The sequence below is a fragment of the Aotus nancymaae genome, unplaced genomic scaffold (genome assembly GCF_030222135.1).
Source record: "Aotus nancymaae isolate 86718 unplaced genomic scaffold, 86718_ANA_hifiasm-v0.15.2.pri h1tg000007l, whole genome shotgun sequence".
Classification (NCBI taxonomy): domain Eukaryota; kingdom Metazoa; phylum Chordata; class Mammalia; order Primates; family Aotidae; genus Aotus; species Aotus nancymaae.
In genome coordinates this window covers 13,212,249-13,238,578 of record NW_026988418.1, presented here as the reverse complement: position 1 = coordinate 13,238,578, position 26,330 = coordinate 13,212,249, and the positions used below count along the sequence as shown (strand labels likewise).

At 33.6% G+C, this 26,330-nt stretch overlaps 1 protein-coding gene across 5 annotated transcripts in view; it reads left to right on the top strand.

The window, feature by feature from the left end:
- LOC105705079 (BEN domain-containing protein 5) overlaps positions 1-26,330 on the top strand; it is a 1,464,486-nt gene that overhangs the window by 83,417 nt on the left and 1,354,739 nt on the right. The gene's annotated exons all lie outside the window — the stretch shown is intronic.

Sequence of the window (26,330 nt, the reverse complement as noted above, 5' to 3'; positions counted from 1 at the left end):
GCAGGAGCTCCTTAGTTTAATTAGATTTCATTTGTCAATTTTAGCAATTGCCTTGGGCATCTTCGTTGTGAAATCTTTGTTTGTGCCTATGTTCTCTATGGTATTTCCTAGATTTTCTTCTAGGGTTTCTATAGTTTTGGGTTTTACACTTCAGTCTTTAATCCATATTGAGTAAAGGGGTCTGGTTCTGTATATGGCTAGCCAACTCTCCCAGCACCATTTATTAAATAGGGAGTTGTTTCTTTATTGCTTGTTTTTGTCAGGTTTGTCAAAGATCAAATGGTTGTAGGTGTGGAGTCTTACATCTGATTTCTGTATTCTATTCTATTCTAGTCTATTGGTTCATGTGCCTGTTCTTGTACCAGTACCATGTTGTTTTGGTTACTGTAGATTTGTAGTATAGTTTGAAGTCAGGTAGCTTGATACCTCCAGCTTTGTTCATTTTGCTTAGGATTGTTTTGACTATTTGGGCTCTTTTTGGTTCTGTATGAATTTTAAAATAGTTTTTTTTCTAATTCTGTGAAGAATGTCAATGGTAGTTTAATGGGAAGAGCATTGAATCTATATATTACTTTGTGCAGTATGGCCATTTTCACGATATTCCTGTCCATGAGTGTGGAATGTTTCCCTGTTTGTTTGTGTCCTCTCTGATTTCTTTGAGCAGTGGTTTATAGTCCTCCTTGAGGATGTCCTTTACTTCTATAGTTAGCTGTATTCCTAGGTATTTTCTTCTCTTTGTAGTAATTGTGAATGGGAGTTTGTTCATGGTTTAGCTGTCTGCTTACCTGTTGTTTATACACCACATTTTCTTTATCCATTTATCTGTTGTTGAACACCTAGGTGGATTCCATATTTTGGCTATTGTGAATAGTGTTGTAATAATCATGGGTACAGATGTCTCTTTAATATACTGGTTTCCTTTCCTTTGGATAAATGCTCTATAGTGGGATTGCTATATCAAATGGTTGTTCTGTTTTTAGTTTTTAAATTAGAAACATCCATACTATTTTTCATAATGGCTACATTCCCACCAACAGTGGAGCTAATACCAACTTTTCAAGGCTACTATGAGGGTCAGAGTACCTGGCTTATAGAAGTTACTTTCTCACTACCACTGTTGAACTGACACTTACTTCCAACCTCATGATCTTCTACCACTCTTCCTAACACAGACCCTGAATTGGAATCATAGCCATCAATTTGATGCTCCTTGAGTGTATCATGGTTTTCACACCTGTGCCACTGTACCTGTTTTTCCCTTTGGCCACATTGCTTTCCTCAACTTTTCCCTGGTGAACTTATCATCATTTCAAACTGAACTAAAATTTAACTATGTTATCTATTGCTTCCTGACACCATAATGTTATGGTATAGTTAGGTACTTTTTCATTTGTGATCTTCTGGTGCTCTGCATACATCTTTGTTGTATCAGTTAACAAACTGCACTGCAATTTTTTGTTTTTCATTCCTGTCTTCCTCATTGGCAGGGTAAGGACTAACCAGTCGTCTTATCTCTAATATTTAGCAGAAAGGCAGGCACCAAGAAGTTCTTGGTGTTTGATGAACAAATTAGAAAATGAATACAATAATGTGCTCAACAATTTTCAGATGAGACATGCAATTTTATTCACTAAATAATTCTAGCAGTGACATTTTTTACTGGTTGCTGGTGTTAGAGATTTTTTAAAGCTTTTCCTTTTTTCTTCTTTTTTTTTCTGAGACAGGGTCTCACTCTGTTACCCATGCTGGAGTGCAGTGATCCAGTCATAGCTCACTGCCACCTTGACCTCCTGGGCTCAAAGTATCCTCCCTCTTTAGCCTACTGACTGAATAGCTGGGACCACAGGCAGTGACCACCACGCCTGGCTAATTTTTTCTATTTTTAGTAGAGACGAGGTCACTATGTTGCCTAGGCTTTACAGCTTTTTCTGAAGTATCAATAAATCATGCAATTTATAAGCCCCATATTACACAGATATGATATTAGGAGATTAACAGTGATAAGTTCTGTGATCATGTAGAAAAATATACTCCTGTAGACTAAGGTGTGGATCTAGATCTGATTACTTTTTTGGGAGTGTCTTGATTGTTTCAGTGGAAGAAAAGATTGATGTATATCACTGTCAGCTTTCAACACTATAAAGTAATAAAAGTAGGACTGTAGAAGAGGCATTTTGAGGGCTTGTTGTGAGGGAGATTGGACAAATTCTAATACATTCTGAGACATCTATCCAAGATAGTGCTTTTATAAATGCTGCCATGTAGTCATGTTCATAGGGACAAATAGAATTTATGTTTAATCAAGCAGTAGTAGTTCATGACTTTTTGTCACATATGCCAAGTGAGGTTTAACTAAAGTGGACTCCTATGTTGATTCTGATGCCAACTAATTTATTCTCTTCTGTTTGTTGTCCAGTCTCTTATAAATATTTAATAGAATGTTACTACTCCTCTTGTAAACCCTCCTTTTTAGCCTAAAACTACCCAGTGTTTGCCTATATCATGTTATTTGGAAGATTACAAATGATCTATTTGTCCAATTCAGTGGCTTTCCCTACGTCATCAACTTTATCCACTTTTTTGTGCTATTTTTACTTCATTCTCATTTACTTAGAATCCACTCACTCATTTGTTTATTAATTCATCTAAGAAATATTTATTAAACACGCACTGTTTTCCATGCATTGTGCTAGTTACACATTTTCAATTTCCTGGCTCCTTGCCTCTCCCCTCACACTTAATACCCCTGATATCTTGAACTGTCCCTCAACCCAGCTTTTCTGTTTCTATGAATGCTGCTATTTTCAAAATATTCAGGATCTGAACTGTGAAAATCTTTGATTTTTCTTTTGTCCTTATCTCTATTTCTTATTACCTACTAAATCCTTGCCAGGTGCTGATCAGAACCTTTCAAAAGACTCATAATGTCTGTGGGCACTCCTGAGCCAGCCATTTAAAAAGAACATGGTGAAACTATATGTCATGCCCTGGAGTCAAATTAGACTATACTGCAACTTCTCTTTGAATTTCCACAAATACTACCTGATTTGTCTTCACTAGTTCCTGACCTTGGTTTTCATTCATAGCTCTTACTCCTTTATTTGTTTTACTTACTTTTGACCTCTCTCTTGATACCCAGTAACTAGTCAGGTCTAGTCAAAGGTAGAATTTTGATTCTATCTTTTTATCATGGGCTGCTTTTGGTGTTTGACTGTTAGAATTTGTTAAGTGACTTGCACATTTGGTCGTTAGTGCCTCCCTTTCCTCTAAGATGTGATATGATTTTTTTTTCTGCGACTTTATCAAAACTGATCCATGATCTGCTTTAATTTTCTTTGACATATTCTTTCCTTTGTATTTCCACTGTGCCCATTCTAGTTAAAGCTCTTGTTTAATTACACTTGGATCATTGTAATATATTTCTATTGATTTTCTGCTTTTATCTGCTATCTTTAGTTGATTCTGTACATTAATGCCAAATTCATCTTTCTAAAAGTTTTGCTTTGATCAGATTGTTTTGCTTCTTATAACTGACACTGTGTAGGAAAAATTCTTTAGCCAGGCATCCAAAGCTCTCTATAATCTATGGTTAATCTACTGTTTCTTCTGTAGGAAGAATCTTTTGTTCTTGACAAACTGATCAGTTCTCTTTCAGAAATGTCTTGCTTATATAGGTGGTTTTCAAACTCTTATTAATTGATCCAAAAATCATTAATTCATCCAAAGGATATTTGCCTTCTGATTCCATGAGGCACCTCATGGTATTCCAAACTCTGGGTCTCCTTGAAACACAGTTTGAAGACTATTGGTGTTCTCTCTTTGACATCTTACCTCATTTGAACCTTATCTGCACACATATTTCTATTTGTATGTTTTAAATGAGAATTAGGCCTGATAAAGATTAAATGGTTTACCAATAATTTATAATTTGCAAAATAATGTCTTCTAATGTCAAAGTTTGCTTCCTAGCATACTAAGTTGGCTTTGCATTCATTGTAAGTTTCTTAAGGATAAGTTATTATAATACACTTTTTGATATATTTTAAAATACATAACACCTAGTAAATAGTTATTTAATAAATAGTTATTAATTTTGTATATGCCTCTTTTTATTTTCTATACTTCCTTGTACAATGCTGGATATCCAGTATTGATCTAAAATTAGAGCCGTAGAGAGTAGGTAGAAATGTATATCACCAAATATTTTGGGCCCAGAAAATTGAAAGCTGTGTTCTTCAGCATATTTTAAAAATTGTTTTACCTAAACTTGCCCTGAGTTTTGATATGTTCTGTTAGATTGTAAGCTCCTTGACGTCAGATTCTATGGTATATTTTATCTCTCCATCCTAAATGCTCATCACACATTTTTTAACATATAAAATAAACATATTTGTGTTCTGATATATTTCTGATAAATAACAGTGCTTTGAGGAAGAGGAAAAAAGGAAACCATAGTAAATAATAACATTTACCTTGAAAATTATAGTATATGACAAACTACACAGAAAATTATATAAAAATGTACATTTGCTGAATCCATTTGCCTAGAATTCTGTTAATGAGCAAGATAGGGCCCTCATGAGAATTAGAATAGATGGTATTTGTCTAATGGGAATAAATAGTGCCTGAGATATTATGGAATATTTTTCTATCAAGCCACAAGGTAATAAAATCTTCCTGAAATTGGCATAGTGATTACATTGTACTTTTTTTTTTTCCAGAGCAAACTTAGCTGGGGACAGTTCAGTGGGGACAGAGGTGTAAGTTTTGGCCACTAATGTTATAGTGTTGTCTCATTCTTCAATACTGCTTTCACTATCCAGAGTTGCCCTTAGGCTCTTTCCAAACTAGGAAGAACTTTATTAGGAAATGGAGCTCTACCCTACTTATTTCTAACTGAGTTGCAGTTTAAGGTTACAGACATAGGGGAGTTGGGGCAAACTAAAGGAGGGAGCATCAGGGGAATTTTTTAAAAACTATTTATAAACCTATTAGATCTCATTAGAATATATAGTAGTTGGGACCCTTGCTGCTTCTGCACCACTTAGATATTTAGACATATTTGTATGCTTTAAGGAGAAGAGAAGGCAGAAGCCTCTGGAAATAAGTAAGTGGTGAGTATTGGCTCTGACACAGTAGTTGAACTACCCAATGTAATTCTGTTGTTTGTAAGTGTTCTTATTCACAGATGGAATTCTTTTATAGTGAAACTTTGTTTTTATAAGTGAGTTATTAGTTTAATTGTACTCAATGAAACTTCTGTGGTGAATCTAGCTAGCTAAGAATATTTCTTAACCTTGAAACAGTTTGAAATCTTCAAGAATGTATTGACTTCAATGTGTGAGTATTTTATAAGATTCAATTATTCAGAAGTTGATCCATTAAAAATCCTTTGTCTGTGTGTCACAACTGCAGTTGGGTGTTATATACTTTTATATGTAATAATAAAATTTTGAAGGGATAAACATATTTCTGGAAAATGAATCTAATAATCTAATATAGGAGAGGTCTCTTTGAGATGAGAATTGGGTCTCATTTTATGTAACAGAAAGCCCAAAATAATATTAGTTTAAATACAGTAGAATTTATTTCTTATAAATCTGAAAGAAATAACAGAGGCAGGGCATGTATAGTAGGTATAGCGTCATGGTGGTAAAACACCAAGACTCCCTCTATATTTTTTTCTCCACCATTTGTAACCTCCCTTAAAAATAAAATGCCTCATAGTTCAAGGTGGCTAGAGATCTAGCCATCATGTACCAGGCAACAGAAAGAATAAAGGGAAAGATGAATGGAGTGTATCTTCTAGCCAAGTCAGCTTGCCTTAAGAGCCTCCTAGAAAGACTCATATTTATGCCTAACTGGCCAGAACTTAATTATAGTGCCATGTGAAATGTCTTAGTTCATTTTTGCTACTATAACAGACTACTTGAGGCTGGTAATTTATAATGAAGAGAAATGTATTGGTTCATGATTCTGGATGCTGGGAATTACAAGATGGAGGGACCAGCATCTGGCAAAGACCCTCTTGCTGTGTCATCTCATGACAGCAGGTGAAAGGGCAAGAATATGGTGGGGGAGAGAAAGGGAGGAGTGGGTACTCACAACTCATCCTTTCATGCGGAACTTACTCCCATGATAATGACATTAATTCATTCACGAGGGCAGAACCCTCATGGCCTAATCACTTCTTAAAGGTCCCACCTCTTAATACTGTTAATACTGGCAGTCAAGTTTCTAACCCATGCTTTTCGGTGGACACTTAAAGCCATAGCATTCAGCATAAATTGTACTGCCATTCTTAACAGAGAAATGAAGATTAAAAAATAAAACTAGAGCTGGGCACAGTGGCTTACACCTATAATTCCTGCACTTTGGGATGCTAAGACAGGGAGATTGCTTGAAGCCAGGAGTTTGAGACCCGTATGTTTAACATAGTGAGATCCTGTCTCTACAAAAAAGATAAAAAATAAAAAATTAGCTGGGTAGTGGCACACACATGTAATCCTAACTACTCAGGGGGCTGAGACAGGAGGGTTGTTTGAGCCCAGAACTTTGAGGCTACAGTGAGCTATGATCACATGACTGCAACTCCAGCCTGGGTGGCAGAGCAAGACCCTGTACCTAAATAAATAAAGAAATAAATAAATGCATATTGTCACCCACATAAATGGGGTTTTCTTATTAAATAGAGATAAGAAAGAATATTGAGTATGTAATTTAGCAATTTTAGCACTCTGTTGGCTTAACTATGGTGTTTAAATACAGATTGAGTATCTGTTATCCAAAATGCTTGGGACCAGAAGTGTTTCAGATTACAGATTTGTTTTTGGAGTTGGGAATTATGCCAGTTGAGCATCCCTAATCCAAAAATCTGACTCGGAAATGTTCCATTGGGTATTTGCTTTCAGCATCATCACAATGCTTACAGTGTTTCAGATTTTGGAGGATTTCTGATTTTTGGGTTAAGATGTTCAACCTGTAATTCTGATCTCTGGGAATAGACATTAAAATATGCCAACCTTCTGCTCAATTAAAAAAAAATAAAATTTCTGCTTAAATTATTTAGAGATATACTTATAAGTAAATTTGTAATAAAGTAGCATAAAATTTCTAAGTATGTTTGATTAATTATATCTTTTGTTTTTCATATGAAGAAAACAAGGTCCCATTTAATTAAAGAAGTGTACTTAACTGGAAGGTGAAAGAGCCAGGGATCTTTTGAACTGTATAATTTTCCATTTGTGTCATACTCTTGAAAATATTAGAAAATGAAATGATCAATGAAATATAAACAGATTTTAAAGGATTCACAAATGGGGATGTGTACTTTAGAAGTTTCATTTCATTACTAGTCCTTAAAACCTAGGTGATGTTCTATAAAGATTTGAAGCATAATTTTTCAGATATTGTTGTAAACTTTGGGCTTCTGTTCATCACTATCATTCTCCTTTTATTTCTTATTAGGTACTTGAGTGTGGCTTGCTTTATGTGTCCCAATTCAGAAGGAGACTGGCTAGCCATAATTTTGTACCACTCATAAAGGTTGGTTTTCAGAAATATCTCAGAGACGTGCATTCTTACCATTGATTGAAGATTACTAAATCATGAAAACTAATGTAGTAAAAGCAGCAGTGGGAGAAACATTTTCAGCTTCATTTTGGTTGCTATAGCTTTCTTTGTCCCCAGCATATTCTTTTCCTATTGTTGCTTCTCAATTTATATATATCTTCATCCCACCTGCATCTGCAAGCCTTTTTCCATGCACCAAGAAAAATCTCTACCATCATTTGGAATCTGTTACTGGGACTGTCTTCTGTAGGCAATCTTACTGACTGAGATAATGAATATTGGGTTTTGCCTATCCTGTTTTTATTTATATTTAAGGACACAGTGAATACAGGTCAAAAGAACATGTACTTTGGAGTCAGAGACACTGAATTTGGATATTGGCTATTTTTATTTTTTGTTCAATCTCTTAATTTTTGAAGTTGGGATGAGAATTTTATCTCGTAAATAATATACAAGTAGGCAATGCCATATGTAAAAGGGCGTTTTTAACACCTAGCCAAGCCTTAGTGAATTATGCTGAATGGATAAGTGCTTGAAATTTCAACGTTTTTTCCTGTCCATGAAAAATGCTTCTGCTTAACTCTTGTGATTTTATATACTACTTTTTATTGATTTATTCCTTTGAAATAACAAAGGAAGAGTCTTTCTCTCTGTCTTAAAGAAATTGATGTTGATTTGGGAATAACACTGCAATGGGAATACATATGCCATAGTAAACTATGTAAATATTCAGGGAGGTTGAGGCATTTGGAAGATTTTGAAGGCAAAATGAAGAGGATTAGGGAAGTTGTTTTTAATCAATTATCCTTGGGTACAGGGGTCAAAACAAGGGTGGTGTCAATCCAAGGTTGGACAGGAAGTTGCTGGACAGATGTCCTTCCTAAGTATTTTCTATGGAAGGTTATGGAGGCCTTTGTGCAAAGTTATGTTTGTTTTCAGAGTCTTTTGTGATAGTTCTTGTTGTCAGGCATACGTTTGTGAGAACCGTCCCTTCATGACTTTCCTGGTTCCATTTTTTAGAGATTTAAAACAAGCGACTCCATGTTGATTCTGACAAGTTTCACAGTATCCATTTTATCACATACTTAACATTTGCTGTGGTGAGAACATTGAAGATCTACTCACTTAGCAATTTTCAAACATGTAATACATTATAATTAACTATAGTCACTGTGCTGTATAATAGGTATTTTTCATCCTAACTGAAACTTTATATACCCTTTGATCAGGATCTCTTGATTCTCTTCCATCCCCTCATTCCCTGGAAACCACCTTTCTATTCTCTGCTTGTATGCATTCAATTTTTAAATATTCTACATATAAGTGTGATCATGCAGTATTTGTCTTTCTACGTCTGGCTTATTTCACTTAGCATGATGTCCTCTAGGTTCATCCATGTTGTCACAAATGACAGGATTCCCTTCTTTTTAAAGGGTAAATAGTATTCAGTTATACTACATTTTCACATTTTCTTTCTTTCTTTATTTATCAATTGACACTTGGGTTGATTCTATATTTTGATTATTGTAAATAATGCTGCAATGAACTTGGGAGTGCAGATACCTCTCTGACATACTGATTTTCTGTCTTTTGGAAACCTAGCCAGAGTGGGATTGCTGGGTCATATGGTAGTTTTAGTTTCAATGTTTTGAGGAAACTTCATACTGCTTTTATTTTTTTTTCATCATACTTGCATTGTGTGTTTATTAAAAAAATAATTTGTCTAATTCCACAGAAATGCAAACTACAATCAGAGATTACTAAAAACACCTCTATGCGTACAAACCAGTAAATCTAGGAGAAATGGATAAATTCTCAGATACTTACACCTTTATAAGACTAAACCAGCAAGAAGTTGAATTCCTGAATAAACCAATGAGAAGGTCTGAATTTGAGGCAGCAATTAATTGCCTACCAACCAAAAAAAGTCCAGGAACAGACAGGTTCACAGCCGAATTCTACAAGAGGTACAAAGAGGAGCTGGTACCATTCCTTCTGAAACTATTCAAAACAATACAAAAAGAGGGAATCCTCCCTAACTCCTTTTATGAGACCAACATCATCCTGATACCCAAACCTGGCAGAGACACAACTAAAAAAGAAAATTTCAGGCCAATATCGATGATGAACACTGATGCAAAAATCCTCAATAAAATACTGGCAAACCGAATCCAACAGTACATTGAAAACTTATCCGTCAGGATCAAGTCGGCTTCATCCTTGGGATGCAAGGTTGGTTCATACACAAATCTATAAATGTAATCCATCACATAAACAGTGTCAAAGACAAATAGCACATGATAGATGCAGAGAAGGCCTTTGACAAAATTCAACAGTCCTTTATGCTAAAAACTCTCAATAAACTAGGTATCGATGGAATGTATCTCAAAATAATATAAGCTGTTTATGACAAACCCACAGCCAATATCATACTGAATGGGCAAACACTGGAAGCATTCCCTTTGAAATCTGGCACAAGACAAGGATGCCCTCTCTCACCACTCCTATTCAACATATTGGAAGTTCTGGCCAGGGCAATCAGGCAAGAAAAAGAAATAAAGGGTATTCAAGTAGGGAAACAGGAAGTCAAATTGTCTCTATGTGCAGATGATATGATTGTATATTTAGAAGACCCCTATCATCTCAGCCCAAAATCTCCTTAAACTGATAAGCAACTTCAGCAAAGTCTCAGGATACAAAATCAATGTGTAAAAATCACAAGTACTCCTGTACACCAATAACAGACTAACAGAGAGCCAAATCATGAGGGAACTCCCATTCACAATTGCTACAAAGAGAATAAAATACCTAGGAATACAACTAACAAGGGATGTGAAGGACCTCTTCAAGGAGAAGCACAAACCACTGCTCAGTGAAATAGGAGAGGACACAAACAGATGGAAAAACATTCCATGCTCATGATTAGGAAGACTCAATATCGTGAAGATGGCCATACTGCCAAAAGTAATTTGTGGATTCAAAACTATCCCCATCAAGCTACCATTGACCTTCTTCACAGAACTGGAAAAAACTTTTGGTTCATATGGAACCAAAAGAGAGCCCACAGAGCCAAGACAATCCTAAGTAAAAAGAAGAAAGCTGGAGACATATAGCTGGCTATAACAATGGAAGCAAATACATAACTACATGGATTTTTGCACCTTTTCCCCTCCCTTCTTTTTTTGTTTTGAAATGGAGTTTCATTCTTGTTGCCCAGGCTGAAGTGCAATTGCGTGATCTTGTCTCACCACAACCTCCACCTCCCAGATTCAAGCGATTCTCCTGCCTCAGCCTCCCAAGTAGCTGGAATTACAGGCACCTGCCAACACACCCAGCTAATTTTTTATATTTTTAGTAGAAATGGCATTTCTCCTTGTTGGTCAGGCTGGTCTTGAACTCCCAACCTCAGGTGATCCACTGGCCTTGTTCTTCCAAAGTGCTGGGATTACAGGTGTAAGCCACTGTGCGCAGCCTTTTTCCTTCTCTTCTTAGGATTGTTCATTTTCCATTTCTTTCACTTTGGTGCACCTGTTTCTAAGGGAGCTTCCTGACAACCCTGCAATGCCTGTAATATATTTTATTTAGTGTCTCCCAGATGGACTCCTACTGATGATATTTCTAAGATGGTGAGGAGTATGACAAAACTGAAGTATTAGGAAAAGAGAAGAGAACAGGGACTGGAGTAGCTAAGAAAGGAGTAGTCAGTAGCAGACTACCATGCTTAATGGAGTAAACTGTAGATAAGAGGTAAAGAAGAAAAAGGAGTTTACTGAAGTTGAAAGGTAAGAGCAAGTATGAAACAGAAAAGTGTGAGGAATAGGTAACATCTAGTCTTCTCATCTACAAAGCATGAATAATACTTATTCTGCTTATCTCATAGTACTTTTGTAAGGACTTCAGGGAGAAAAGGTTTTTGAAGCCTCTGAAGCATAGTGTACTATTAAAGGGATGATACTTGATGAAGATGGTAATTGTTAAGCATGTGATATAAAGGAAAATAAATGGTAGGGAGATAGGGCAAGCATAGAAAATACAGTGACTGCAAAAAACGTTGGTATTATAGAAGGGAAGAAGTTAGATATGTATGGAAAGAGAAAATGAAGTACATACTAGGTAAAAAATCAAAAGGGATGCAATAATTTGCATGTGCTTATTTTAGCACACTAAATAGAAGGAATGAATAATTTGGAGGTGCTACTTTACCATACTGTTTAATAGTGGGAATGATTGGAATTGAGGAGGGACCTCGTATCAGCCATTTGAGAGATTATCAATACACTTTTTTCCCCTTAGCTTTAACAAGTCAGAGGAAGGCAGATAGATGTGATAGAGAATACATATTAAAATTGACAATAATTTTACAAATTTATAATATAGTTATTAAGAAATATTAATTATCCTTAGCAAACTGAAAGCAGGTGCTTAGGTTGCCAGGTTGAGAAGATACTATTTGTTGATGCTTCTGGTGAATGTCCAGGAAAGGAGACTGTTTTGGTATTGTTGCTTTCTTGTTCATTGATTGTAGTGTGTGTTTATTTGGCCATCATGCTGTGTCCCTCTGGTCCTATGTTTTTTTAATTCCAGATCAGGGCTTTTTCCAGTATACTCTGCAGCCTCTCAGCTGCCGTGTTATCCAGGAAGTTGAAATTGAAATGTTTTAGAATGAATGATGTAGCTCTTAAGACAGAGGCTTAAACTTTAGGCTTTGTTTTTTCAGTTAATCTCAAAGTATTAATAGAACAGCCTTTGTAATGAAAACGACATGAGTAGTGGCATGGGAATGAATGGGGAGACCAGTATTATTGGATCGAAGAGAGTCTGCATTGTTAACTTCTCTTTATATTCCATGCTCTTTTCCTATCAATTCTCTTGCAGTTTCTGTATGTCCTGATATATCTTTCTGCTAGCCTTTGGATTGCAAGTTCATCAGCCTAGACCACTTTCTCTTCTTCACCAAAGTAATTTTTACTCACTTTTCAGGGTTTATATTAGCTTTCACTTTTAAGAACCCTTCCTTGACTTACTAGGTTAGGATGCCTCAATCTTAGACTATTGACATTTTGAGCCAGATAATTCTTTGTTGTAGGGTCATCTATGTGCATTATAGGTTATTTATCAGCATCTGTGGCCTCTACCATCTAGCACCTCCTACAGTTGTGACAAACAAAATTGCTCAGGGTTGAGAATCGCTGATACAGGATTCTTTGATGGTAGAGACCAAAGATGCTGATATCAGTGATTCTCAACCCTGGGCAATTTTGTTGTGACAAACAACAAGATTGAGAATCACTGATATCAGCATCTGTGGCCTCTACCATCTAGCACCTCCTACAGTTTTGACAAGCACAATTGCCCAGGGTTGAGAATCACTGATACAGGTTAAGAAATTAGAACTCTCCTTACACATCTTCATTCCATTTCAGTGATATTTTGGGAGGAGAAAGTTAACTTGTTTACTCTATTTTTTCCATTTTGTATAGAAAGTATGCAATTAAAGGTAATGGGACAGTGCTCTCAATTTCTTTTTAGTTCTTTCTGTTTCTTGAATGTTACAAATTTGCTTCTTCTTCAGCGTCTTTACACTTTTCTTTCTTCTACCTCTAATGATCTTTGCCTAGATCTTCATGGAAATTGCTGTCTCCCTTAACTCAGGGATCAGATAAAATGTCAGTTCTTCAGAGAATTCTTCCCTACCATCTTATCTAAAGTAGTACCTCCTCTCTCAATCTCATTCTCTGTTTCATTTTTCTTCATAGCACTTATTACTACATGTCATTTCTTTGTATTAATATGCATAGGCTTACTGTTATGCCAGATGAACCCCAAATTTAATTGACTAAACAATAAAATGTATTTCTTACTCTGATCATAGTTTTGGGTTTACTAGAGAGTCATCTAGTCATTTAGGGACTCAAGTTCTTTCTTATGTATGCCTCCTCCATCTGCTAAGATCATGTTTTTCTGTTTTTGGCTGGTGAATGGAGAAAGAGTATGGAGGATTATGTTGGCAAGAAGGTCTGGAAATGACATAATCTCTTTTTCTTATAGATATATTGCCTAGAGTTCAGTCACATGACCTTATCTAATTGCAAGGGAGACTGGGAAATGTAATCAATTATATACCCAGGAGAGAAGAGGAAGTGAGATTTGGTGGAAATATATCATGTCTACCATAGTATTATATATTTATATATTTATTATGTATCTTTCCAACTAGAATATAGATTCCATAGAGGCAGAGATTTTGACTTTTTTTTCCCTATGTCATAACAACCACGTAGAACAACATCTTGCAAATAAGTGGCACCCAATAATATTTGCTGCAAAGGCCCCTGAATGAGTGGCATCTATCTGCTATTGTCTCCACACTTACAACTTTTCCTGGTATGCAGTTGGCACTCAATTATTTATTGAATGAATGAATGCATGAATGAGTAGTGGTTTTGAAATCAGAGCTGGATTTTAATTACAGTCTTTTCACTAATTTGCTGTGTGATATTGGGAAAGTTAACTATTTAAGCCTCAATTTTTTTCTTATTGGTAAAATGAAGGAATGAAGAACTACTCTCTAGGATTTTTCTGTTATACAAAATAATATATAAAATGCTTAGGTCAATGTCTCACACATCACAAGTTCTCATAAAGTAGTAGCTATTTTTTTTTTTTTTTTTTTTACCAAATTCTACTTTGAATCCTGATTGATTCATTTTGCCTTCAGTGGTTCAATATGCCTAATTTTCACATCTTTAAACTTATTGAAATGATATAAGCATAATCTGAGAGAGTGTCTGCATTTGTATTCCTTAATTTAATCATTTATTATTCCATTCATTCAAGGGTTTATAACTTATTTATTCTATTTAAGACACTTTGTTAGGCAATGTGAGGAGACAAGAATAGTGAATTATCTATTGTGAAGTTTAAATTTAGAAGATTATAAAACTTGATTATTTCTATATTTAGTTACATAGTCATGGATACATATGAGAGAGATTTTATTTATTTTTTATTTTAAAGAAATATGCTTAGTTTCTAATAAGAGACTTTCAGGGTCTTATTCATGGGAATTTCTTATTAGTCTTTTAATACAACTACACTTCTCATCATTATTTGAATTCCTTTTAGAGTATCATCTCAAGATATAAAACATAGGTTTTTAAAATAAGATAGTCTTTATCAGTAGTAGTATGGAAATGACTTTTAGCCATCATAATACAAGTTTATTTTCCCACTCGTATATTGGAAAATACAAAATATGTCATCACTTCAGTTAACTGAAAAAGAATAAAAGTATTATTTTATTAGTCAGTTGATGAAAATGCTTGTTTATTTATTTAAGATAGGGTCTTGCTCTGTCACTCCAGGCTAGAGTGAGGTGGGGTGGTGATAGCTCCCTGAATCCTTGAACTCCTGGGCTCAAGTCATTTTCCTGCCTCAGCTTCTGGAGTGGCTAGGACTACAGATGGCTGCTACCACACCTGGCTAATGAAAATGTTAAAAGCAAAGTTGTTCACCCTTCAGAAACTAACTCATTTTTCACTAACTACATGAGGTCTTTCCGATGAGTTCATCTCTAATCTTGTGTAGTGTTTAGTTTGTTATTTAATTATTCTTTAATTGTTTAATAGTTATTAATTGTGAACAACTGTGGACAATTTAATTGTTTTACATATATTGATTGAATCCTCTCAACTTTAGAATAAGCATATTTAGAACAGAAGCCATATACTTTATTTATTTTGCTTTTTGTTATTTTTAACTGGCTGAACATATAGTAGATGCTTAATAAGTTCTTTTAATCATAGACTTTTGTGGATACTAAAAGACCATCTTGTCCAACTTCCTACTCAAGGAAGATGCCATTTTCCAGAAAACCCAAGTATTAATCAGTCTCTGCTTTAACTGCCACTCATGAAAAAGGACAGCAGTTTACTAGGGTATCTTATTTCACTGTTGGAAGGTTATATTCATTAGAATTTTGTGTATTTTTTCATCTATTGAGCTGAAATCTACCCATTGGTCACTCTTTATTCAATCTAATAGTGCAAGTCTGATAGCCCAGTCCTTCTTTTACTTGTTAACTCTTCAAATTGTTGAAGAGAGTTGTATCCCTTTAGTTTTAATCTTTATTTATTTATTTATTAACTCTTATTTATTAATTATTAGGAGTAGCTACTCTGTTGTGGTTGTGAAGACAAATTTTTTATTGTAACTAATTTTTTTAAGCTTTTTATTGGATATGAATCCCATATGACTCAATAGGTCATGGTTCTTTCCCTTTATATATACTGTAATTATGTATTCCTTAAATTGTTATACCTGAAATGGACCAAAGTTCTTCAACTATATTCTGATTGGTACATAATGCATTAAAACTTATTCTACATGTTCAGAACTAACTTCTGTTAATGTTATGGTAAGTTTTGTTAATTTTTATAATATTGATCAATTAAAACTTAGAGATTACTTTTTTTCACATTTCTTTCCAGTAGGCTGGATGAATATTCATGCAGTTAATTTCTTGCACAAGCTAAATGCAAGATCTATGCATGATTTATGTTTATATTTGTTAATTTGGTTTAACATTTTTCTTATGAAGATAGTTTGAATCTGGAGTCTGACATCTATGCTCACAGTTAGCCTCCCATCTGAAAATATCTGAAAAAATTATGTAACACTTATTTTTTCTAAGTCTTGAATAAAAATGTTGAACCTGTTTGAATGATCAGTTATTCCCAGGAACTGTGAGAATTTAGTATTGCCATGTTTGCAGTTTTTTTTAAATCATCTTTTCCTTCATATTGACTTATTATCATTGATCCATTTGTAAGAGAAATGTTTTCCTAAGAATGGGATGCAAGAATTAGGGGAGTAACAACATCTAATTGTTTGATATGCCATGTGGATATCTCTCATTTTCACCTCCACTGTTTTTCTTTTGTTCAGACCATCATTATCTTTCATCTAGACTGTTGTTTTGGTCTCCCAACTGCCCAGTTTCATTGTACAATGTTAATTCTCCAATTAATTGTTCATTTTACTGCTAGAGGTGTATTTCTATTGCACAGAGCAAATACTGAAAATACTCACTGCTTGAGATTCATTCATAATTTCAGTTGTTTATGGTATAAAGTGCACATTTCTTAATACCTATATAAGGCTGTTTATAGGCTGACTTCTATAATTTCTCCCAGCTGTTCTTTTGAATCTCTGGGCCTTTCATTTTAGAACAACTTATCTTTTCCAGAATCACAACTTCATACCTTGGCTGTCTTGTGGGTATCTACTGAAGACTCAGTTCAAGTATCATGTTACCTTTTCTCTAAGAAAAAGAAACCTATCTGGATTCTTCTCCCTTTCCCAATATAGGGAGTTTTTTTTTTTTGTTGTTGTTGTTTTGTTTGTTTGTTTGTTTTTCTTGTTTTAGATCTCCATTCTACAATGTGCATATATATATCACAAAATTTAAAACACGTTATTACACTTGTTTACTCCACCTTCCTTGCCGATACTCCTTGAAGGATATTCTAAGTCTTACTCCTATCTGGATCTCCAGCACTTATCACAATGCCTAGCACAGAGTGGGTACCTAGTAAACAATGAGGGAAATTAATGAGACCCACTAAATTCCTTTGATAGGCCACAATTTGGAAAACATTGTGCTGGAACTCTTTGAATATTGAATCTGGCAGAAATAGATTAAGAAAACTAGCCAGATGTTGTTTTTAAGGGTTCTGTTTTTAGCATATAAATTAAAATTTCATTTAGAAGTACAAGTCTAATTTGGGAACCAGAATGCAGTTGTAGAGCTTGACGAGATTACATATGTAAATTCTCAAAAGGCTGATCTGTCATTATGCCTTCCCGAAACAGTGCCGTCTGTGTGGAAGGAGAATGTTCTCTGCTTCTACGTGACAGGGTGAACCATCCCAGACTTCTTTCGCCTCTAACACTCTTTCCTCCCTTATTTATTTACCACACTTCACCTACTGTGTTCAGATCATCATCACAGAGGCAGCTTTCGTGTTTTCTCCTCTCTGTGAAAATACTCTGGGCTTTGAGCCTCAAGGCTAGATTGTACCACTGCTTTGCTCTATATGTTTCAGGGATGGGTTTTTACTCTCTTCAGGATAAAATTTAACCTACTTAGCATGTCATACCATGCCTTCCATGATCTAGATACTTTCTCTCTCTCTAGACTCAGACTAATATTTTGTTCTTCTGTACATATTCTTCCTGGAACTCATTTTCACACATATTTTAAGGTAGTTCAGGTGGCATGCCCTCCAGGAAGCCTTTTGTGAGGAAGGGATAGATGCTGTTTCTCTGAATGCAGGTATCTCCATTAAAAGTATAGAAAGAATATATAGTTATTTGCACTATAACTAGCACGTAAGTGGAAGGTTAGTGTTTAAGTGACTGGTTGGGAAGTGGACATTAAAGCATATGTAATTAACTATAATACAAAATAGTAAAAGATGTAAGTGATTCCCAAGGGAGAGAAATCACTTACTGTAAAAGATTGGAAAATTGCATGCAAACTACTCTTTCAGGGAAAAATGGGCCACTATTTTCTCCCTCAACAACTATGCGATGAAAACAGAGAAGTACAAGACCATCACTTGCTGAATTTAGGCTTATTCATGGTCATATGACCCAAAAATAGCCAAGAAAGAATTTAGCCTTAGGTCTACATTTCTTCAAACTCTGCGTTACAAAACTATCCTGTCTGTACTGAATTTTCTCTTCTTGAATAAATAGAACATTTTTCATTATATATTTTATTGTTTAGATTAACTAAATGGTCAACTTTTTGAGACTATAGTATTTGTTTGCATACCCTTATTCTTTTATTGAGTGATGGGTTGATTTACAGCTTATGTGTCTTATATCTTCTCCTTAGTTCTGGGCACAAGATAGGGTGGGTGCAAAAAAAGATCTTTAATATATATTTGGTAATTGAAACATCCTCTAATTGATAATAGCTTAACAAACCAAGATATCTTGTTTGTGTTGTAGACATATGTGACTAGAAAGAATTAGGGTATGTATATTTGAGATTTTTATTTTAATGTTTAGTGTTTTTTGGTGAGTTCTTGCAGTATTTCTTATAGATAGATTTTCCATGAGAAGTGACATGGAAAGATTTTATAAAAGGCTAGGAAGAAGCTATATAATGGGGTACTAGTTCACTGAGACTAAGGTTCCCAAACATATAGATTCACTTTCCTGAAACATCCACAAGTAGAAATGTTAGATTTATTCTCTTGGCTGAGAATTTGTGGATTAAGACTCATCTTTAATGTAGTTTTCTCTCAAAATTATGAAACCCTGGAAATATGGCTTCATAAGGGAACTTTTGACAGACTCATTTAACTATGTGTCACTTACATGTGGAGGTAATTTGTTACCACTTCGAAGGTGTTTTAGCTTCTGAGGTGAAATACATGTCATATACAAAGGTCAATTTTAATTAATAAGCTGTTTTCTTCATTTTTGACCAATACAAATTGCTTATAACTTGTGTGAAGTAGTTTTCAATATAAAAATAAAACAAATTGAGCTTTTGTCACATCCATCAGCAGCATAACCCATTTAAATGTCAAAAGTTCTACACAGCCCTGAAGTGTATTTCTAGATGTTTCAGCAGGCCTATTTATAATAGTGAAATAAGATTATAATTATATTATTTCACCAGGTTCATGCTACATCTATAGATACACATTTTTCTTTGTTCCCTCTGCCCCAAAATATGTTCATAATTTTCTTGCTAAATATTCATTATTCATACAGTATTTTTAAAAGACTGTAGAACCAATTTCAGCAAGGTATATAATAATAATAACATTATTAGAATGAGACCTTTACTTCTGTAAAGATAAACTGCAATTATTTTATCTTTCATCTCTAACTTTCTTAAATAGAAAAAAGTCATTGTGTTATTCTGTCTCTGTGTTTGGGGACAAGTATTTTGCATACTATGATAAGGGTGTTTTAGTGTGTAATTTTACCTGGATGCTATAGTATTCAGTGTGACTTTAAAGAAAAAGATTTTCACCAAGATATTTTTCATGGATTTAAATTTAAATGATTTCTTTTTTTCCTGAATCTTTCTTTATACTTTATAGAATTGAATTTTTTATTCTTTTCACTAAATACATTTTCTTTAAGATACAGTTGTCTTAATAATAGTAATGATAATAATGATGACAATAATAATAACCAACTACTTGAGTGAATATTATGTTCTAAGTAATTTACATGTGTTTTATATAATCTTCAGAACAATACTGTAAGGTAAGGAAACAGGCTCAAAGTAGTTAAATTACTTAACAAATGTTATACTGCAGTATGCATCTGAGGTAAGTGAATCCAATCTTAGATCTATGTGATTGTGAAATCCATATTCTTACTAATTTATGCTGCCTTAGTTAAATGTGGGGCATTTTGAAAGAAGAGTAAAGAGTTTGGATCTGAAAATATGGGCAAAATAACTATGTGGTTGGACATTAAAATGCACAGAAGTCAAGAAATTAAGTTATTCCATAGCAACAATAACTTTGCCAGCTGATTTTGTACAGCCATTAATGTCACTATTTTAAACGGTTTTATGTGCATGCAGAATGTAATTGAGATACAATTTCTCTGAAAATAATAACTTTGTATTTCCTGCCTTGTATATTAAAATAATCAAGCATTATATTGAATTAACACTGCAGGCTTAGTTTTTATTCCTCCCCTTTTGTATCTGTGTCCATACACGAATGTTTTTAGTGTCTTGTTTTTTTTTTTTACTGTTTGATCTCATTATAACTATTTATCTTAATACACTGTAAATATAAATACGCTTTTGTTCTTTTGATGATTTAGAATACAACGTGTCCATTATGCTCTTGACAGATAAGCAAAAAACAATAGTTAGTGTTCAATTCAAATTAGGTCCTAAAAGTTCTTTTTTTATTTTAGTAATTCAATGACTTTTTATAGATTGCTGACATTGTGTTAAGCATTAGGTCATACATAGGGTGGAGTGAAGAAAAGTAGTGATAAAAAGCGATTAGACTCTTCTGAGGAGAAACCACAATCACTAGGGGTACAAAGATACACATAATTAAAAATGAAAAGTAATAATTCTGTAAGAAAGGTATAAACAGTATACTGTGGGAACACAGTGGAGCAATGATTACCTTTGCTTGGGGAAGTCAGATGAGACTTCCCAGAGGAGATGACATTTTATGCAGGTCTGTAGGTTGAATGAGATTTCTCCGTAAGGAAAAACAGATATGCATGTATCCAGGCAAATAGAAACCATAATAAAGAGTTCCAACATTTGTATTTGTGTGTAGAATCACTATAAACATAACTACTACAAATGTTGACTGATATGGTAGTGTTGTATTAATAAATCAAATATAATGAATGACAATGTGTTTGGTGATACGATTTTCTAAAATGATCACATTTTTGGATAAAATTATGAACATATCTACTGTAACCTTTCCTTGGTTTACATCTTACTTGCATTCTTGAAAAAAATAGAGTTTATTAGAGCCATGCAAAATTTTTTGCATGTATGTGTAAACAGAGATAGATACATCACACACATATATATATAGGGTTTTTGCATATCTGAATATCTGGTGGGACTTTGGAATTTGTATAGGACTCTCCTCTGCTTTGTAGTGCATCTAGCATCCCTAATCTCCACCAACCAAATGCCATTGTTGCTCTTGTATCATTATTAAAACGAAAAATGCCTCAACAAATTTCTAAAATGCTCCATAGGCAAACTGCTTACATTGATAACCACTCAACAGAGTATTTAAAATAATAATAGAAGTAACAAAAATTGTTAGATAGAGAAGTGGAGAATAATGTAAAGAAACTATTTTCTTATTTTTTTCTAGCAGAGTTTCAATACATACTGTTTGATAATGATAAATTAAGATATAGATGTATAACATTATTCTGTAGAATAGTACTTAAGAAACTAAAGCAGAAATGATTAAGAGCATTTGCATCTAGGGAATGAGAATAGGATTTAAGGAGTATGAGTCATAGGTAATTTTACTTTTTTCAATATTTATACTTTTAATTTTACATATCTATATGTAAAACAAGTAGACAATTCTATGACATTACAATGGATTCTGGCCACTTTCACTTTTAAGCATTTCAAGATAAACTTTATTGGCTTGTAATTTAAATATAACAACTTATATCCATTTTTTAGCATACAATTTAATGAATTCTGGCAAATATACATTCTCATGTAACCTTCACTATAATCAAAATGTATAACATTTTCATCACCCTAAGAAGTTTCCTTGTTCCTTCTCCCAGTTGACAACCTCCACTTCTTTCATGGTTTAGACTTTTTGTATCTCATCTTAGAAATATTTGCCTACTCCAAGATTGCAAAGATATTTCTGTGCTAGAAGTTTTATAGTTCTAATAATAGGTCTATGATCAATTTCAAGTTGATTTTGTGTTAGGGATAGGATAAGGTTCATTTTTTTTTTCCTAAAAAGATGTTCAGTTTTTCTAGCATTATTTGTAGTAAAAAACTATTATTTTCAGGTTAAATTACCATTGCAGCTTAGTTGGAGCTTCATTGCCCATATGCACATGGATGTATTTCTGGACTCTCTGTTTTGATTCACTGGTTTATGTCTACCCTAATGTCTATACTGGTTTTGGTGGTGTTACAGTAGTCTTGATTTCACGTAATGTTAAGTTCTCCAGAATTTTCTTGTTTTTTTGAAATTGTATTGGCTATTAGAGATCCTTTGAGTTTCCATGTAAGTTTTACAATCAACTTGATTTCTATAAAAAAATTCTTGCTGATTTTTTTTTCAATCAATTTAGATGTTTATTTTGCCAAGGTAAAGGAATGTCTGGAAGAAATAAACACAGAATCACAGAAACAGCCTGTGTTCTGTGCCTTTCTCCAAAGATGACTTTGAGGGCTTCACTATTTAAAGGGAAAAATTGGGCTGTACAGGAAACAGGGAGGGTATGGTAATCCACAGTTTGCAAGAGAAAAGGATCAGGTAGGAGAATAGTCAATTATATTTTTGTCTCACACTCAGTAAATCGGCACTTTACATAAGAAAAGGTGAACATAGAGTAGCTACCTGTGGTGATATTTGACCTTTTGTCTGTAGCTATTTGCTTAGGAACAAAAGGTAAGGCAGCATCTTGTCTGATGCAGTTTTCAGCTTAATTTTTTTCTTTTGGCATAGTGAATTGAGGTCCCAAGTTTTTGTTTTCCTTCACATATCTCCCTCTTTTCTTTTTAAAATCTCCCAGAGAAAGCATTTTAGAAGAAAATGAGTCTCTGGTCTCGGATTTTGTCTGATCTCTCCTGGCTAGGACAGTTTATTCCTAGATAGATAGATCCCATGTTGTTAGGAAAGCTTATTCTTAGCAGGTTGTGAAGTCTCATGTACCCACAGAGAAAAATGTAGGGAGAAGAGAGAAAGAAAGCAGACAAACAAAAAGGGAAAACAATCCTGGAAACCTGATACAGGCCATATTACTTTGAAGTCCTTACATCAGTAGGCAGCTGTTATTTTCTTCCAAAGTATAACTTGTCTAACTTCAGTTCACAGGGCTTTCAGAAAAGCACATCTTAAAATGGGGAAAAAAAGGGAAAAGGAAGAAAGAAAAAATTGAAAACATTATTTTGGAGACTTGTAGACAGGAGAAATTTTACAATTCAGTTTAAATTGTAGAAAATAATAAAAATGGAAAAACAAGGCGAGAATCTAATAACAGGCATACTATAGTTTATTTTCAAATACATTTTTTCTCTCCAGTTCTCCAATTTTGTTAAAGACAAAATTATAGTAGTATCAACTTATTTGTCACATAAGTTTTAGTCCTATTATACTTGGCTTGATTATTTTCATAAAAAGCAGCAAGAATAATAATTTGCCATATAGGTTCTCTCTCTTTTGTTAAATAAAATTGGCTTTGCTGTAACCTTTTTTATAAGGACTTTAAGATCTTTTTAAAAGCCTTGAGCCCAGCCAAGGATTTATCTGTGCCTGCAGATACCTGTGTGAGTTGGATAAATTTCTTTTGAGGTCCCAAGAAAACTTGGGGTTCCTGGACCTGTAAGAAAACGACATTTTCTACTTGACCATAAGTCAGGAACTTGTAAGGGACAAGAGATGTGGCAAAGTTTTCTAAGGGGCTTTTATTTTTCCATAGATCAGCCTCATTGTTCTCAATGCAATTTGAAAATATGCCATTCCAGTCAAAGCCTTGATTAAATAACCAGTGTCTCCAATTATGTCCTTTTATAAGAAAATAGATTATTATTGAACTTTTGTGAATTATTATATTATCATAAATTAGGAATACTTACAAAATAATTTCCAAATTTTGGAGAAATTAGGTTGAAAGGAATTATGTTTTAAATTTTGCTCATAAGAGTCTGCTTTATTGTTAAAGGCTGTAAATAGCTTAAAAAAGAAGTTTTTATTGACTCTGAAAGACAAAAAAGAATTAGCAAATATTACAAACAAAAAAATCACAAAATATTATTTTAATTTTCTGTTAATTCACTTCATGTAATTAATTCCTCTTCTTCTCAATATTGGATCAACAATCCTTATGAATGCATCAGCTCTCCATGAGAATCCTGGGAGTTTTTCTCTCTATTTCAATGGCACAGTCTCTAAAGTTATCAGAAACCTGTATTTAAGAGTATTCCTCAGATTTCTAGAGCTGATTATAAACTCCCCTATACAAGGATCAAAGTAAAACAATTATAGATCACAAAAGTCTTAGAACAGCCATGATTAAAGACACAATTGACAAGGAAACTTGGTTACTTCTGTGGCACACAACAATTTTACATAATAACCATAATTGCTGCTGATAACAAGTTGGGACATAACAAAATCACAGGAATCTCATACAATTTTAAAACACATACTAATAATTTATATAAATATAATCCAAAGAAGGTTAAACAACATCTTATATTTGACAGTGCTTCCTGTGTGATTTTATTATACCAAAGAAGCTGAATATATCTATTTTGGACTTCAGGTGACTTAATGTCAAAAAATTAATGAGTACAAAAGGACTCCATGTAGAATTTGATTTTGGAAAGTTTGTGAAATATCAAAACTTTAAAATACTTGACATCACAGAATATGGTCACAGGTCATTATAAAAAAAGTCATTCATTCAGTCAAAGTGATAACTCTAAGATTTCAACAAGAAAGGCAAAAACCTTTATTTTTTGAGAAAGGTGACTTACTTTCCTAAACAGTAAGCCCTAATAAATACATCGTGGGGCAACTAAATCTGTCTGTCAACTCTTATAAGCAAATTTATTAAATTTTAATAAATATGTTGACCATAAGATATGTATTTTTAATAAATATTTAAATATTCCAAGAAAACCTTGTTAATATTCTAAGAAAACCTTGTTAATCTCATACGGGGTCCCAGATGCTGGTATCGCATAGTATGCCTTTTATATTAATGTTTGATTTATAGAGAAACTCTGAACTAATTTTAACTTTCAAAATTGGCCCTTACAATTTCACATGCCCACCTCTTCCATGATAGTCCCTGGGCCTAGACGGGTTGAATAGTTCTATTTTCTGGCCCCATGTCTCATGAATCCAATTTATTTTGATGATTATTTTCTTTTATATCCAAAGATGAGGCCTTATTAACTATTTTGGCTGAACCATTTGACATCTTCATCAGCAATGCTCAAAGGTTCCAGTATTTCAATTTCTCCACATGCTCGTCAACATTTGTTATTTTGTTTAATTTTTTTTATAATAACCATTGTAGTGGGTGTGAAGTGGTAACCTATGCTGGTTTTGATTTGCATTTCCCTGATGACTAGTGATGTTGAACATCTTTTCATGTGCTTAGCAACTATTTGTATATATTCTTTTTAGAAATACTTATTCAAATCTTTTGCCTTTTTTTAGAATTGGCTTGTTTTTTGTTGTTGAAATCTTATAGTTCTTCTTTCTCTTATTTTAAAAATTTTTAACTTTTAATTTATAAGGATACATTGCAGATATATGTATTTATCAAAACATGAGATGTTTTGATACAGGCATGCAATGTGCAATAATCATATCATTAAGAATGGGCACTCATCCCCTCAATCCATTTATCCTTTCTGTTACAAACAATCCAATCATACTCTTACTTATTTTAAAATGTACAATTAAGTTAAAGTTATTATTATTTTGTTGTTGATTTAAAAGTTAATATTTTTATTAAGTATCATACAATTGACTTCCACAAGTGCAGTATAAACATACAATTTCACAAGCAGAGTGTGTAAATTCCATTTCTTTATATTCTCATTAATCCCAGTGATTTTCATTTAAAAACATAAAATTAAAACTATTTCATTGTGAATGGCCAAAAGATTGTGTTTTGATTAATCATCTTTAAAACTGTGTGATTTCCCATCCAGTTACATGATATTTCCTCATGAAATTCCTAGCTAAAAGTCTTGCTTTTTAAAATTTATACATTATACATATTTATGGAGTACATGTGATATTTTGATATGCATATGTGATATACAGTGATCAAATCAGAGTGTTTGGGATATCAATTACCTCAAACATCATTTCATTTATTATGTTGGGAGCATTCCAGATCTTCTCTTCTAGCTATTTGAAATATACAAGAAATTGTTGTTAACTATACTTGCCCTACTATGCTATCAAACACACTAGGTCAATGTGTATGTTTGTACT